Genomic DNA, 15,168 nt, shown 5'->3' with positions numbered 1-15,168 from the left:
CGTATGCATGCCTTTTACAAATGAAAGCAAGCGGATTTTAAAAGGCAAGCATGGGCATGGTTGGAAGCCCAAAGAGAGATTGATACAGGGGACAGAAAAAAAACAATAAGCGCAACAAGATTTCACGACAAGGGACAAACTAGCAAACACTGAGCTGAATCACCAGTGGCTGCAAATACATGCGCTTCCGCAGCACAAACCTCTGTCTGGTCAAAAAGTTTTGGAAAGTGTTGCTATACCAAAAATAAAGCGCAATGGCCTTGGCTAGTTAGAAATTAAGAAACATTAAGAAATTGGCCCATTTTTGCTGCATGAAAACATTGCGCTTTTTTATTTTCCCAAAAGTCCATCTTGTAAAAACCAACAATAAAGAAAACAAGCTGAAGCATTTCGGTAACAACGTGACTTAACTAGTGACAAAGCACTCAAATACCACTGATCGAGTTCCCGCTGTGAGCGCCATGGAAAAAGTAGTTCACCCAGGCTGAAGTATATCGGCAATTATGTATGTAACAGGTTCAGTCTGCAAGGCATGACAAAACAGGCTGAAGACGGATCAAACGTAAAGCATTTACCAATGACATGAAGGGATTTCTGCAAGGCAATTCCAAGAATGAATGAAAGTGATGGGTGTGAGGTGGGTGTGGCTAAATCCCACAGATAGATATCACCACGTCAAAAAGCAGCGCTTGCACGTGGCTACGCTCAGCCTAAAAATATGCACTCCCGTTTAAGTATGCTGTACCTTAATACATGTTCATAATGTAAAACTTTATGGCAAATAGACAGTCTAAGACTTTGGAAAATAGATTGATACAATTTTATCACATTTACAAACTGTTTTAAAAAACAAACTAAAACGTACAAAAATGAAAAGCAGCTCAAAATCCACCTGTGGATGAATGCCCAGGGCACTGTATCATATATTAAAGTTATCTACAACTGACTGGATTTTCATTACAGTAAATGTAGGGAAATTGTCAGGCTGTCCCTACATCAAAATTATGGTTTCCACACTCCATTTAGTGATGGAGAGCCACCAGACAAGACAAGAGAGTGTCAGCCACCTCTGCTCTCACAACCCTTGATGCACCAGCTTATCATAGATGCTCATCACAGGGCCACCTGTCACAATGTCAGATGCCTCTCCCTACGTGACACAGAGAAACCATCATTGTTTTTTTCCTATTGTTTGGTGAGTAAATAGGGCCAAGCAGAAGAATGCTGTTTACACACATGAAGCAGACTCCCCGTGCATCAGAACTACCACATTTTTTGTTTTTCTGAAAAAAAAACTTACTTTTCTGAAAATGAAAAAGAATTTAGCATTCAGCTGCTCTGAAAAGTGCTTCTGCTGCGTAAATGATGCCTTCCTAACAGAAATGAGGAATAAGTATCCCTTTTCCAAAAAGTACATTACCTCAGTCCGAGAATTGTCTACTTGAAAGTGCTTCAGGATCCAGGCAGAGACCTTGTAAAAAGGGGAAAGAGCAGAATCATTATATAAAATAATTAGTGCAGTGACTGCACCCTGGGTAATCTGGAAGATATTAGTAGAGTACATCTCATTATTGTGTTTGTGTGACTTTCTTGAATGTGTCATAGTAAACACTGAAGAAACTTAGTTTTTTTTAAAAGAAGCATAGTTTGGGTTAGTGTTGGACATACATATAAATTTTGCAATATCTTACCAAACGAACACATAATAATAATTCATGGTATGTATTTAATTAAGAAATCATCTATCATATTTAGGACCATATTGTCCAATGTGGGGAAGTTGCAAAAAATTGGTTTTGTATTTCCATTTGCACAGTTGCAGCGGTGATTCTCTGACATAAGTGCTTAGTCAACCATGTACACACTATGGTCCCGATTCACAAAGGTCAACCTAGATTAGGAAAGCACCCTTTCTGGCATGGTTAGCTCCCACTTTTTGCCTTGTATCTGATGTGATTTCGACTGAAACTGCTCTGGGTTCCTGCTAACCAGATTCCCAGTGCCAGATCTCTTTCTCAAAATTGTACAGTTGTTTTCCCCAATTGGCAAAACCTTTAGAATCCTTTGTAAGTCCATATTAAATGGTACCCCTGGTACCTAGAGCCTGAGGTTCTAAAGAAGGAAAACAACACCAATTGTGTCACCCTCTCACCAACCGCACACAGCGCTGCCATCACAGACTGCGTGTCTTGGTGCAGACAAAAGCAAAACCACAATCTGTCACTCATCACCGTATGACAGGTCTCCTACCACTGCTTCAGATGTTCATAAGTCCCCCCTCCAGAAGGCCTTCCTGTCCTAAGGCAGGGTGCAGTATATCGTATGAGAGGAAGTATCAGCATGAGCAGATATGCCCCTACTATGTCTTTGTCAATTGTTAGACATAGTAAGTGAGCAGGGAAGCCATTTTAGGTACGTGTTCTTGTCACTGGTAAATACAATTTACCCAGCTACATGGTGGCTTCCCTGAAACTAGGGATGTTTGGTATCAAACATCTCATATTTATAAGCCCTCACTGATTCCAGTGATGGATTTATTAGAGGTGCCCCCTGAAAACCTAACCGACTGCTGGTGTGTTGACTGACTAGTTTGAACCAGTTCTGCCACCCTAGACAGGTGAGGGACAACACTCTCAAAGGCCAGGCACAAAGCCTTCTCTGGGTGGAGTTGTTATCACCTCTTTGAGGCAGGATGGACATTCTAAAGGGGGAAGCTTCCATGGGCTAGGTGCCTTTGTTATGCAACCCAGGTCTCTACAGATGCGGAGAAGATCACTACCCTGTCTTGACCCCATTTCTTGGCTACAACACAGGTGGGAAAATTAGTAAGATTAGGTGATGTGCTCACAACCTGCCAGTCCCACCCCTAAGGGCAACCAGCTGACGTGGACACCACTTTCCAAATTCCTCCATCTTACTTTGGACGTGTTAGACCCGGCCCTTTTAACAGGGTCATTTCTAAACCTTTTGCCTTCCTCCTACTATTTTTTCTGATCTCTTTTTATTGGCTCTAGCACTCTGAGCACTTTACCACTGCTGATCAGTGCTAAAGTGCATGTGCTCTCCCTTCTAAAGTTAGTATGACTGGCTTACACCTAATTGGCACAATCATTTACCTGTAAGTCCCTTGTACAGTGGTATCCCTATACCCAGGGCCAGTAAATTAAATGCTACTAGTGGGCCTGAAGCGCAGCTTCTGCCGCCCACAGAAGTAGCCTTTCAAACCTGTCTGAGGCCTGCTACCGCAGGGCCTATGTGCGCAGTTTACTGCCACAGGGACCTGGCATCTAAATGTATTTGCCAGGCCTGGAACTCCCCTTTTACTACATTTAAGTCACTCCTAAGGTAGGCCCTAGCTAGCCCTATGGCCCTATGGGCAGCCCTAGCTGGGCCTAAGGGCAGGGTGCTATGTATGTAGAAGGCAGGACATGTGCCTGTTACCTTGGCCTGTCTTGGTAGTGATAAACAGACTATTTGGTTTCTCACTGCTGTGAGTGCTGCCTTGCTCAGAAGATTGCATTGGAAATGCCCTATTTTATGTTTAGGTAGCATTGTCCGATCTATTAAGGGTAACGTAGGCATGTTTGGTATGGTTGTAATGGTAGTGAGAAATGCAGCTTGGCTTTTAGACAGCCTGTACACAGGGAGGGTGGAGGTGTCACAGAGGTGCATCTGCATAATGAATGGTTTTCCTGGGTTGAGAGGAGAGATGGGGCACACCTGCATTTGTATGGCTGTGTCCTGGCATCACACAAAGGTCTTGTTACCCCCCACTGATGTCTGGAGCCTGTGCTGGGGGAGAGAGGGGACACTCCTAGAACCAGTTAGGACTGGTTGAAACCTCTTCTCCCCCCTTTTGTAAAAGTTGTGTGAAACTGAGTATAAGTACAGGTGGTTTCCCCCACCTTTTAGAGACACTAATGGCCTGATCTGGACACAGGACTCACCAGGAACCACCTTTGGACTGCTGCTGTTGTGCTGACCTGTGGCCTGCTGGGTTGCTAAGAGGAACTGCAACTGCCTGCAAACCCTTGTGTTGGGCTGTTTGCTTGGGACCTGCCGCCCTGTGCCACATTTTGCTGTCTCGAGGGGCTGGGTGCTGTGGTCTCTGTTCCTCTGCAATTTTATTTCTTAAAGCACTGGAAGGGCGCTTGACTTGCAATTTTCCCAGCACATGAGGAGCACTTGATTCTATGCGGAGGTGCTTGGCGAGTGCTACATTTCATTTTTCTTGCTTTCCCAGAACGGGGGCAGTGCCGTCTTGTCTCCCTCTGCACAGGGGAATCCGTCCTTTGGTGTGAGGAAACCGCCATGACCCGGGCGAGTCTCAAGGAGTCATCGCGAAGGAGATGTTGTTGGTGCCCCCGAGGCACAGGAGAACAGTGAGTAGTGCCTCCGGGGCACAGACAGGCACCTGCTTGGAAGTGCCTATTACCTCCCCGGCTCCAGAAGGCCTAAGGACTGAATTGCCGTGGAGGGGGAGCTGCCGCATTGCTGTTGCGAAGGCGGCGGTCCCCAGGAACCCGTGAACATTGGGGTACAGCTTGAGGGCAGGAGGGAAGCTTCACCGGAGGTCCCGTTCCGCCGGGCCCCCTTTCTGCTTTGCGGCTTAGGGGTGGGAGGGAAGCCTCATCAGAGGTCCCCTTTCCCGCTGAGCGCCAGCTGTTCGGTTGTTAGCAGGCCAGGGTGGTGACCCTCGACGGAGGTCTCTGGTCCTGCCAGTACGGTGCAATAATCGGAGCCAGTAGGAGCCACCCGATTTCCCCCCCGATCGCAATGACGCATTTCTGAGGGTAGCGACCCCCATGAGGAGAGCGGGGTCGTTACTGGATATATCATGAAGGTTACTGTATTCCTTGTAATAGGAGCGTGTGAGCTCCCACATTTCATCTATGGGGCTACGGTTTACAGCCCCTTTTTATAATGTAGATGATGATGATTTCATGGTAATGTCCTGCCTGGCATTTTTGAGCATATGTGATCATGATGACCTGTGTGATATGGTAATAATGATGACAACCTGACTACTGCTTGTGTTGCAGAATAACCAGTAACAGCGTATTAGTAACTGTGTGATGTGCAGACAACTGCTTGTGTAGCAGGGTATTACTGACATCTTCTTTTGGTCTAATGATGTTTTGTGCAATACAGTTTATTTTGTATATAATTGGGTGTTGTGTTTCCTTTATAGTGTAATTTATTGCGTCACATGTGTTGTGTATGTTGTGCAATCACTTTACACATTGCCTCTGGGACAAGCCTGTCTGCTCGTGTCAAGCTACCAAGGGGGTATTTTGGGTGCGTAACTCCCTCGACCCAACTGGAGTGGGTGTGTTCTGCCTGGATTAGGTGCATACCCTAGCCAACCAGAAAATGGGTTAGAAAAAGCAGGCCTCGAAAAATCATAAAAATGTAACTAGACCTGCAGGTCAACTAACTTGAATAATCTACTCAACCTAACTGTAATGTACTTGACCCGTAAATGGGCCTCAAACTGTGTGATCCTAGGTGAATATTTTAGTTTACACAGTCACCTTTTTCTTCATTCTCACACATAATGGCACCTTTAAATATGTTAACCCATTTATAACAGGACGGAATTAGTATTCTAGGATTAGAGTCATGCCCACTTCCCAGCAGAAGTGGTCATGTAGAGGGTGTAGTCACCCTACAGGTAGGCAACCCATTGGCCACTACCTGGCACTCCCTATAACGCCCCTAAATTGAGTATTTAGGTGGCACCCCTGAAACCAATTACTCAGATTTGATGGACACGGGGAAGAAGGACATACAAGCATCACTGTCTGGTGAGAACAGCAGAAGAGTTGTGGATTTCTTGGGGCAAAACCCTTCCTGCCTGCTTCTCTCTTGATAGAGTGACTCATCTTGCAAAGATGGAGAAAGCCTTTGGTAGCCTGCCAGCGCCTTGAGAATCGCCACCAGTCTCCCTTGGAGTAGAGGAGCTGCTTCTCTGCAGTCCGAAGACTCCAATAAGCAGAGTCCCATCCACCGCCTTGCAGATCCCTGTCCCTGACTAACACTGCAGATGACCAGGAGGTGGTACCCGCGCTCTGGAAAATCCAGTCGGGAGTCTCCTGCACCAGGGCCAAGCAATCATCGAGGGACGTCAGCACCACTAAGACCCACTTTGTGAGTGTCCTAGCTGTCCTGATTTTGCCCGGATCCCAAAGAAGTGACTGGGCCCCCTTGCTCCAAGACCACTTGCAACTCAAGCTCCCCCTTGGGAGCTCTCGGACTTGTCCCCAAGCTCCCCCCTGTGGAACGTACAACTAGGTGGACCTCCCCTTCACCTTAGCGCATCCAGCTACAACCTCACTAGCATCCTGCTCCCGGTGAAACTCAAGGGCCTCCTGATGAACCACTGATAGAACTTTGGTCCTAGGGCCTTTACAACTCCAAACCCTGAAGGTGAACCACTAAAACTGACTACTTTTATGCATTATTGACTTTTCCTTCCTTAGGATTGCATTGTACGTTAAGGCGCACAGGTTTGAACATGTTGCTTACCTGTAAAAATTGATATACAAAACAGTACTTACTCGTTAACAAAGTTCTAGTTTCAAATCATATATAAAAAGAAGTATTATTTTTCTAAATGGGTCTTGGATTTATTCTTTGAGTGTGAGTCTCATTTATTGCCACTGTGAGTACAACAAATGCTTAGCACTGCCCCCTGATAAGCATAACTGCTACACTACCACAAAAGAGAGCTTTGGTATTATCGACCTTTGCCTCTGTCAACCAATTGGGGATCCTCTGAACTCTGCATGGTGTACTTCTTTGTAGTGAACCATAAAGAGAACCAGCCTCCTACACTAGACTTAAGTGTAAGTTTACTACTTTTGGTATGGAGAAAGGAAAGTTACTCATAGTAACCTTACGACTAGTAACATTAGTAATTAAAAAGTAAAGCAGTAAAGTTACCTCTAGGAAAGTTATTAAATAATATTAACAGATTAATAAAGTGCATATAAGTAGAGAAGCAAAATGTGCAATTGCAAAACTTAAAAACATCTGTAAATGAAGGAATTTGAAATTGGAATCTAAAAATTAAGTGAGCATTTTGAAATTGATTCAGTTGAATTTAGACACCCTCCAACCTTCCCATTCAAACTTAGATTATTTACATTTGTGTGTGAAATAAATTTTTTCATCATTTGTGTATTTGTTTGATGAATGCTTGTTTAAGTATTTATTTTTGTAATGTTTTGAGGTTTAAAGTATTAAAAATGCTTAAGCAGGGCTCAACGGTTTCCAGTAATTACATAGTGAGAGGTCCCCAGGTTCCAGTAATAATTAAGTGGGGGTCCACAGAAGTTGAAAGGTTAAAAACCTCTGGCCTATGTGATAGTTTCATATTACAAATATGTTCTAATGTCATAACACACATGTGATAAGATTATGACACAAGCACGCTTCTAGTAGCATCACAATGTGGTGCCTCTGAAAACATGGATGCTGTGGGTGGGATCTGAAGAGTTATGACTTCAAAGTGTAGGGTTGAGGGGGCTTTTGAACACTTTGGATAAGCATATATCAGTGAGGTTGACATCTAGGTGTGATCTTCAAGTCACTCCCATGGTCTGTGCTTGGGGCTCTTAGGTTTAGAGACACTCCTGCTGTGATGGACGGCTCTCTGGAAAAAACAGCAGGACAAAGGGGTAGGCACTTTAAAGTGGGCAACTGCAGAATACAAACTTAAAAGACTAAAAGACTAAGGCGGTCATTCTGACCCTGGCGGTCAAAGACCGCCAGGGCGGAGGACCGCGGGAGCACCGCCGACAGGCCGGCGGTGCTCCAATGGGGATTCCGACCGCGGCGGTAAAGCCGCGGTCGGACCGGCACCACTGGCGGGCTCCCGCCAGTGTACCGCCGCCCCATTGAATCCTCCAAGGCGGCGCAGCTTGCTGCGCCGCCGAGGGGATTCCGACCCCCCCTACCGCCATCCAGGACCGCCGGGATCCGGATGGCGGTAGGGGGGGTCGCGGGGCCCCTGCAGTGCCCATGCCACTGGCATGGGCATTGCAGGGGCCCCCGTAAGAGGGCCCCTACATGTATTTCACTGTCTGCTGCGCAGACAGTGAAATACGCGACGGGTGCAACTGCACCCGTCGCACAGCTTCCACTCCGCCGGCTCGATTCCGAGCCAGCTTCATTGTGGAAGCCTCTTTCCCGCTGGGCTGGCGGGCGGCCTGAAGGCGACCGCCCGCCAGCCCAGCGGGAAAGTCAGAATTACCGCCGCGGTCTTTCGACCGCGGAACGGTAACCTGACGGCGGGACTTTGGCGGGCGGCCTCCGCCGCCCGCCAAGGTCAGAATGAGGGCCTAAGGGCCTCATTCCGATTCCGGCGGGAGGCGGGCACCGCCACTTGGCCGCTCCGCGGTCAAAAGACCGCGGAGGCCATTCTGGCTTTCCCGCTGGGCCGGCGGGCGCCTGCCAAAGGAGCACCCGCCGGCCCAGCGGGAAAGGCCCTGCAACGAGGAAGCTGGCTCCGAATGGAGCCGGCGGAGTTGCAGGGGTGCGATGGATGCAGTTGCACCCGTCGCGATTTTCACTGTCTGCAAAGCAGACAGTGAAACTCCTGCTGGGGCCCTGTTAGGGGGCCCCTGCACTGCCCATGACAGTGGCATGGGCAGTGCAGGGGCCCCCAGGGTCCCCACGACACCCGTTCCCGCCATCCTGTTCCTGGCGGGTTTTACCGCCAGGAACAGGATGGCGGGAAGGGGGTCAGAATCTCCATGGCAGCGCTGGAGATTCAGCCCAGCTTTACAGCCGCGGTCAGAATAACAGAGGAAGCACCGCCAGCCTGTTGGCGGTGCATCCGTGGTCGTTGACCCTGGCGGTCGATGACCGCCAGGGTCAGAATGACCCCCTAAGTCATATTTGTGCCTGGAAAAAGTGTATAAAAAGGGGGGCTTCAGATTCCCATATGTTCAAACTGAAGCTGTACGTCAGTGTGGAAATGCTCAGCATGACGTCTGCCTGTTGTGGCCAGGACCAGGGACCTGCTGGTGTTGGAAATGACCATCTTTTGTGTGGTATTTACCCAGATGATTGCCTTCTGCTTCTGGACCCCTTTTTGTTGGTCACAGGACTTTGTGCACTTCACACATGCTAACCAGTTGTAAATTTATTTTTCTCTTCCTTTCAAACATGTTAAATTGGCATAAAGCTGGTTGTCACATTGAATCTGTCTGTATGTCCCTAGTATATGGTACTACATTTACTCAGAGACTGAAAATTAAATACTACTAGTAGACTGCAGCACCCATTGAGCCACCTACTAAAGTAGCACTTTAAAACATCTCTTCACATTGGCTACTGCAGCCTGGGTGCACAGTTTTAAGGGTTTATTGTAACCTGGAAAAACAAACCTGTTGCCAGACCTAAACCTTTACTTTTAAAACACATAAGTCACCCTTAAGGTATCCCTTAAAAGCACATAGGGTAGGGTGCATGGTATTTAAAGGCAGAACAATTTTTTTTTGACGTTTTACAAGTTATTACAATGAAAAATCTCCAAAGTTATTCTTCACTATAGGAAGGCTATCTATTTTATACTATGATATTTAATAAGTGCTAAATTAAGTTTTGACTAAATTTAACAGTGATTTAAAACCAAGCTTAATGAGCAGGTCAAATTTTATATTACAATTTTGGAAATCCCACTTTTAGAAAGTTGTTATTTTCCTGTCTAGTGTGTCTAACGGCCACCTTACGCCTGATGGCGCTCCTGTGGTTAGATGTGTATTGTTCCCAGATAGTGGGAAAAGCCTCTGGGTGTCGGGACGGTGTCTCCTCCTTGACGAGATAGCCTGAGGATTGTGCCCAGCCCCTTCCTGAACTTCGAACGATGCCTACCTTATCAATGACAGATGAGGCTTAATACCTGGCCTGCCTCCCTTTTGTTTCTCTAGTCAGTTAGTTAGTTTTGTTTCTGGGCTTCAACCCCTTAGAGTAGGGAGAAACTGACCAGAACTAGTTTAGGGTGGTGAGAAAGGACTGCCCACCGGCTGGCATTGGGCATACATGTACCCCACAGATCTGTTGACAGAGTACTCTGGACCTGTGCCCGGCTGTCTGAAGAACCTGAAGGAAGACTGAGCCTGCTTGCCCTAAACCCAGGACCCCAGAAATGACAACAAGGGTCAGTTGGCTGACCTTCTGTTTGATCTACAGGGACACATTAAGCTTCAGAGACCTTTCTTCCTGCATCTGTCTGCTGACCAGTTCTGACTAGACCTGCCCTGATCCTGCTGCTGGCCTCTGTTTGAGTGAGTCCTAACACCCAAGTGGAGCCACTCTTCGCAGGTGCTAAAGGATAATCTTCTTGCACCCATACTGCAAGAAATTAGGACTTCAAAACTATTTGCCATCTTTCTGCTTAGAAAATTGACAGAGACCGGGACCGGCATTGAAACTGGAGTTGCAGACATCAAATCTTCAGTCGGCTTCAACCTGCAGGCTTGCCCCACTGAAAAAGAACCAACTTCCTGAAAAGTTTCTAGTCCAAACATAGAGGTCTTCAATGGGATTAATGATAAGAACCATTCCATCGGACAAACCTGGTCCCTGTATCAAGGTCAGCCTTAACTTTTGACTTTGACCGAGTCTAACATGACCGGATTCACATGGTTGATGCTTTGCACTTTTTGGCACTATTTTCAATTAAATCTTTAAAAAATAATCTCTGGTTCTGCTGATTGGATTACTTTCATTTTGGTGTCATTCAATTTATTAAAATATTGTCTATTTTCTTAAATTGATTTGGGATTTTTTCTGTGTTATTTATCACATTATTACTGTTTGAGAACTGCATAAAGACTTTACACATTGCATTTAAATTAAGCCTGACTGCTCTGTGCTAACCTACCAGAGGGTTGATCACATGTTTATTTAGTGACTTTTGTAGTTTACCCTGACATGGATTGTGATTTTTATTCAAAGTGGGTACTCACTACATTAAATAAAACTCAAATCTCATACAGTGGGTCTTCCAGTCTTCCTGCTGGGTAAGGGGACATCAGCCATCATATCAAGATCATTCTCCATAGAGCTTGGAGCACCAGTTTCTGCCTGACCCGACACCAGAGGAACCTGTGAGGAGAAGGAGATCGCCTGGAGCGAACGAGGTCCAGTGGGGATCCTGTTGAGTGAATCCTGGGAGCGGAGTGTGAGGTTCAGATCTGTCAGGACCACAGCACCAATCGGGCTGTCCACCTTTGTGCATTGAATGTTCCCCTCGTTTTCCAGATAGGGGCCTTAGTGGAACTGAAGGGCCATCGCCTGGTGCAGCACTGTGGTGAGTATAGGGCTGTTGCCCTGTGCAGGATTATGACTCAAAGAGGGATGCTTTCTTAACTGTGTGGCGCTTGACGCCATTATATCAGGTTGGGACAGCGATAGAAGATGCTGGCCGTTGCTCGTGAACAATATGCAACTGTGAACCCAGAGACACTACTTTGTCGTCAAGACCAGAGTAGCACCCCAGGCCCGCCATCAAAGTCCAAAGGTGCGTATCCTGACAGCAGGTCCTGACCCCATGTCGGTCACAAATAGATACCCGCTCATTGCCAGCACCGGCTGAAGTCTACCTTCACCCAGGACTGATGAACACTCCTGGGCCTCCCTCTTATCTCAACTGTGAGCCGTTAAGCCTGAATATCCACATTTCTTTGGGGGGAATCTGCTCTCACTATAGTGCCTGAGGCACTGGACACTGACTTTAAAATATTTATTCCTGGATTTCTAAGACTTTAATTGGGCCTAGTCTGGATGTTGTCTCATGTAAATGGAGAGAACCCTCAGTCCTTAACTAGACAAGTGGGACGTTGGTGCCCATGTGGACAGTGCTAGAATATAGACCTCCTTAACATTGTGTTAGTATTTAGTGTGTATCATATTACACATTATGGCCCTCATTCTGACCTTGGCGGGCGGCGGAGGCCGCCCGCCAAAGTCCCGCCGTCAGGTTACCGTTCCGCGGTCGAAAGACCGCGGCGGTAATTCTGACTTTCCCGCTGGGCTGGCGGGCGGTCGCCTTCAGACCGCCAGCCAGCCCAGCGGGAAAGAGGCTTCCACGATGAAGCCGGCTCGGAATCGAGCCGGCGGAGTGGAAGCTGTGCGACGGGTGCAGTTGCACCCGTCGCGTATTTCACTGTCTGCGCAGCAGACAGTGAAATACATGTAGGGGCCCTCTTACGGGGGCCCCTGCAATGCCCATGCCAGTGGCATGGGCACTGCAGGGGCCCCCAGGGGCCCCGCGACCCCCCCTACCGCCATCCGGATCTCGGCGGTCCGACCGCCGGGATCTGGATGGCGGTAGGGGGGGTCGGAATCCCCGCGGCGGTGCAGCAAGCTGCGCCGCCGCGGAGGATTCAATGGGGCCGCGGTACACTGGCGGGACCCCGCCAGTGGTGCCGGTCCGACCGCGGCTTTACCGCCGCGGTCGGAATCCCCATTGGAGCACCGCCGGCCTGTCGGCGGTGCTCCCGCGGTCCTCCGCCCTGGCGGTCAAAGACCGCCAGGGTCAGAATGACCACCTATGTTTCTATATAAATACTACTTTTTGCATAAAACAGGTATTTGGCTGTACTTTAATTTATTGAGTTTACTGCTCATACTTTGAGTTGTGAGCCTGTGTACTCCTTGTATATACCGCCTCCCTGAGAAGTCTTGAACTGCTCAACTTGCGCTGCTACTAAGATTCAAGTGCTGAAGGGCTACTTGGCCCAGTTACCCAGAGCCCATAGATGGTCGGGTCCCTGGACATCAGGAGTAAAAGACCTTAACCATGACAGCTGGCTTCTGTTCAAAGATGGCTACCGACTCACTGACATAAAACAAGTGTTCAACTGTGCCTACAACGCATTACGCACATGCACTCTCACTAGTGGCCAACTTAAAATGATCACAAAAACCTATTAAGATGACCATGTGCCAAATGCAAGGCAGGTGGTTAAAAGCGTTTAAAAAAACAGAGGTAAGGGGGGCGGGAAGAAAGGGTCATGGCATTGATGAATTAAAATGGAGAATAGGGAGAGAAAATAGTCTCATGTACTGCAAAGCAAGGTTTCACATCAGCAGTGGAAGAATTGATGTGTGGTAATATCCTGCCCTGTGATCTAACACCCAGAAAACTCAGGCCATTTTGGGTCAGGTAGAGCAGTATACCACACTTCCTAGATCATAATCAGGACTAAAGAATATTTAGTGTATTGTAAATAATAGGTCCTTCCAGTAGGCAGCTAAAGCTGTCATTTTCTGATACCTAAACATGTAAATAAGATTGTGCAGGTGTTTTGTTTTCAAAATAACCAGAAACACAGTTGAGTTCCTGTAAATAAAGTTATGCAATTTTAGGCTTGGAGATTGCATTGACAAAGTCACTAAATGCCATTTAAATAACATTTCTCCTAAACCTCTTAATTTGTAGGCACTATAAATGTCATGAATTTGCTGTACCGCATCAGGAATCCTCTCCAACTCGGAGAAGGGAGAAAAATGATCTGAAATGGAATCCTGGAAAAATAATAAAAAGAGAGTTCCAAATCCAAATCACATTTTTTAGAAATTCAATATATCCTCTTCTGCTAGCTGCTGTAAACATTCACTATAAAGTCAAGTAAACAAAAGAACAGTTGTCTTTGCAATGTACAAGTCAGCGATCCATCTTCCATATTCTTACTGGATCATTGCAGAGGCTGATCTTTAAAAGTTCAGAAATTAGCCTAATAAATTCATCAATGACATTTTAAAGCTGTATCAGGTACAGCTAAGGAAATGTTAACTTTATTTTATTATCAACTTTTATGGAACAGCTACATTTCCATCTCAATCTTGAAGCTCTGTACACAAATATAAAGAACCATGGGCCATATGTATGAAAACATGAGTTTGCGAATCGCAAATAGCGATTTTTAAGAAATCGCTATTTCCGAGTCGCAATTGGCCATGTAACAAAATTGGAATTAGCGATTTCTTAAAAATTGCTATTTGTGGTTTGCGAGGCCCATTTACCGAATCGCGATTTGCATTATCGCAAATTGCGATTTTTTTGCGATTCGGTACAACATCGCAAAATGCGAGAAAGTTCGAGAATGCACACCTGGAGGAGCCTGATGACATCACCAGCAGGAAATGAGTCATCCCAGGCAGTTTCAGGTGCCACACCCAAACCAGCATCCTGAGAGAGAGCAGCCCAGCCACACAGAGCAGCACTCAGAAGGAGCAAGAACACCTGAGCCAGAATGAACACCCCAGGCCAAGCACAGGAGAAGGCTGAAAGGAAGCGCAATCTGAAATTCAGTGAACATGAGCTTGAGGTTCTAACTGAGGAGGTGGTGAGGAGCCATGACCGCCTGTTCGGAAAAAGCTCACTCCAGGTGCCTGAGAGTGAAAAGAGGAGATTATGGCTGGACATACAGTCCAAAATCTGCGCCATTGGAGTGGCACAGTGCTCCATCGAAGAAATCAAAAAAAGGTGGTACAACCTGCGCTCCTGTGCAAAGGAGAGGGTGGCAAGGAGACTTGCGGAGGCCAGGGGTACAGGTGGCGGACCACCAACAGAAGCACCATCAACACCATTGGAGGACCTGGTGGAGTCCACACTCTTCCCTAAAGCTGTGACTGGGGTCACAGACATTGACACCTCCGGCACACCGAGTACCAGCCAAGGTAAGTGCAATAATGTTTTGTAACCCTATATGTGTATGCACAAAAGTCCCTTAGGAATTAGCATGTAATGTGAAGCAGTGTGTGAAGTAGTCCAGTCCACATCTTAGAAGCGGCACAACAATGCATTATGGGAGTGGCAGTCCACAAACTAGTACTGAAAGTAGCACAACAATGTAATGAAGTATAGTGACACCCAAGGTAACACAACACACACAACACCGTGTAGAGCAGTACCTGTACCTTTATTGCCATTTTCTGACAGATAATGTAACATACAGAACTGACATGCTGCATATTGTTGTTGCAGGTGGGCCAGGCCCAGCAGCACACCATCTACATGTGTAGGAGAGACGGACACCCATCAGCCCTCGGATACAAACACCAGTGGGTCCCTCCACATGTCCACTGTCCGACGCAGGCCCAGGGCACTGCCAGAGTTCAGCTGCGACTCTGATGAGCAGCAGGAAGGGC

The sequence above is a fragment of the Pleurodeles waltl genome, chromosome 2_2 (genome assembly GCF_031143425.1).
Source record: "Pleurodeles waltl isolate 20211129_DDA chromosome 2_2, aPleWal1.hap1.20221129, whole genome shotgun sequence".
Classification (NCBI taxonomy): domain Eukaryota; kingdom Metazoa; phylum Chordata; class Amphibia; order Caudata; family Salamandridae; genus Pleurodeles; species Pleurodeles waltl.
The sequence above is the reverse complement of the archived record's forward strand: the minus strand, read 5'-3'. Positions refer to the sequence as shown.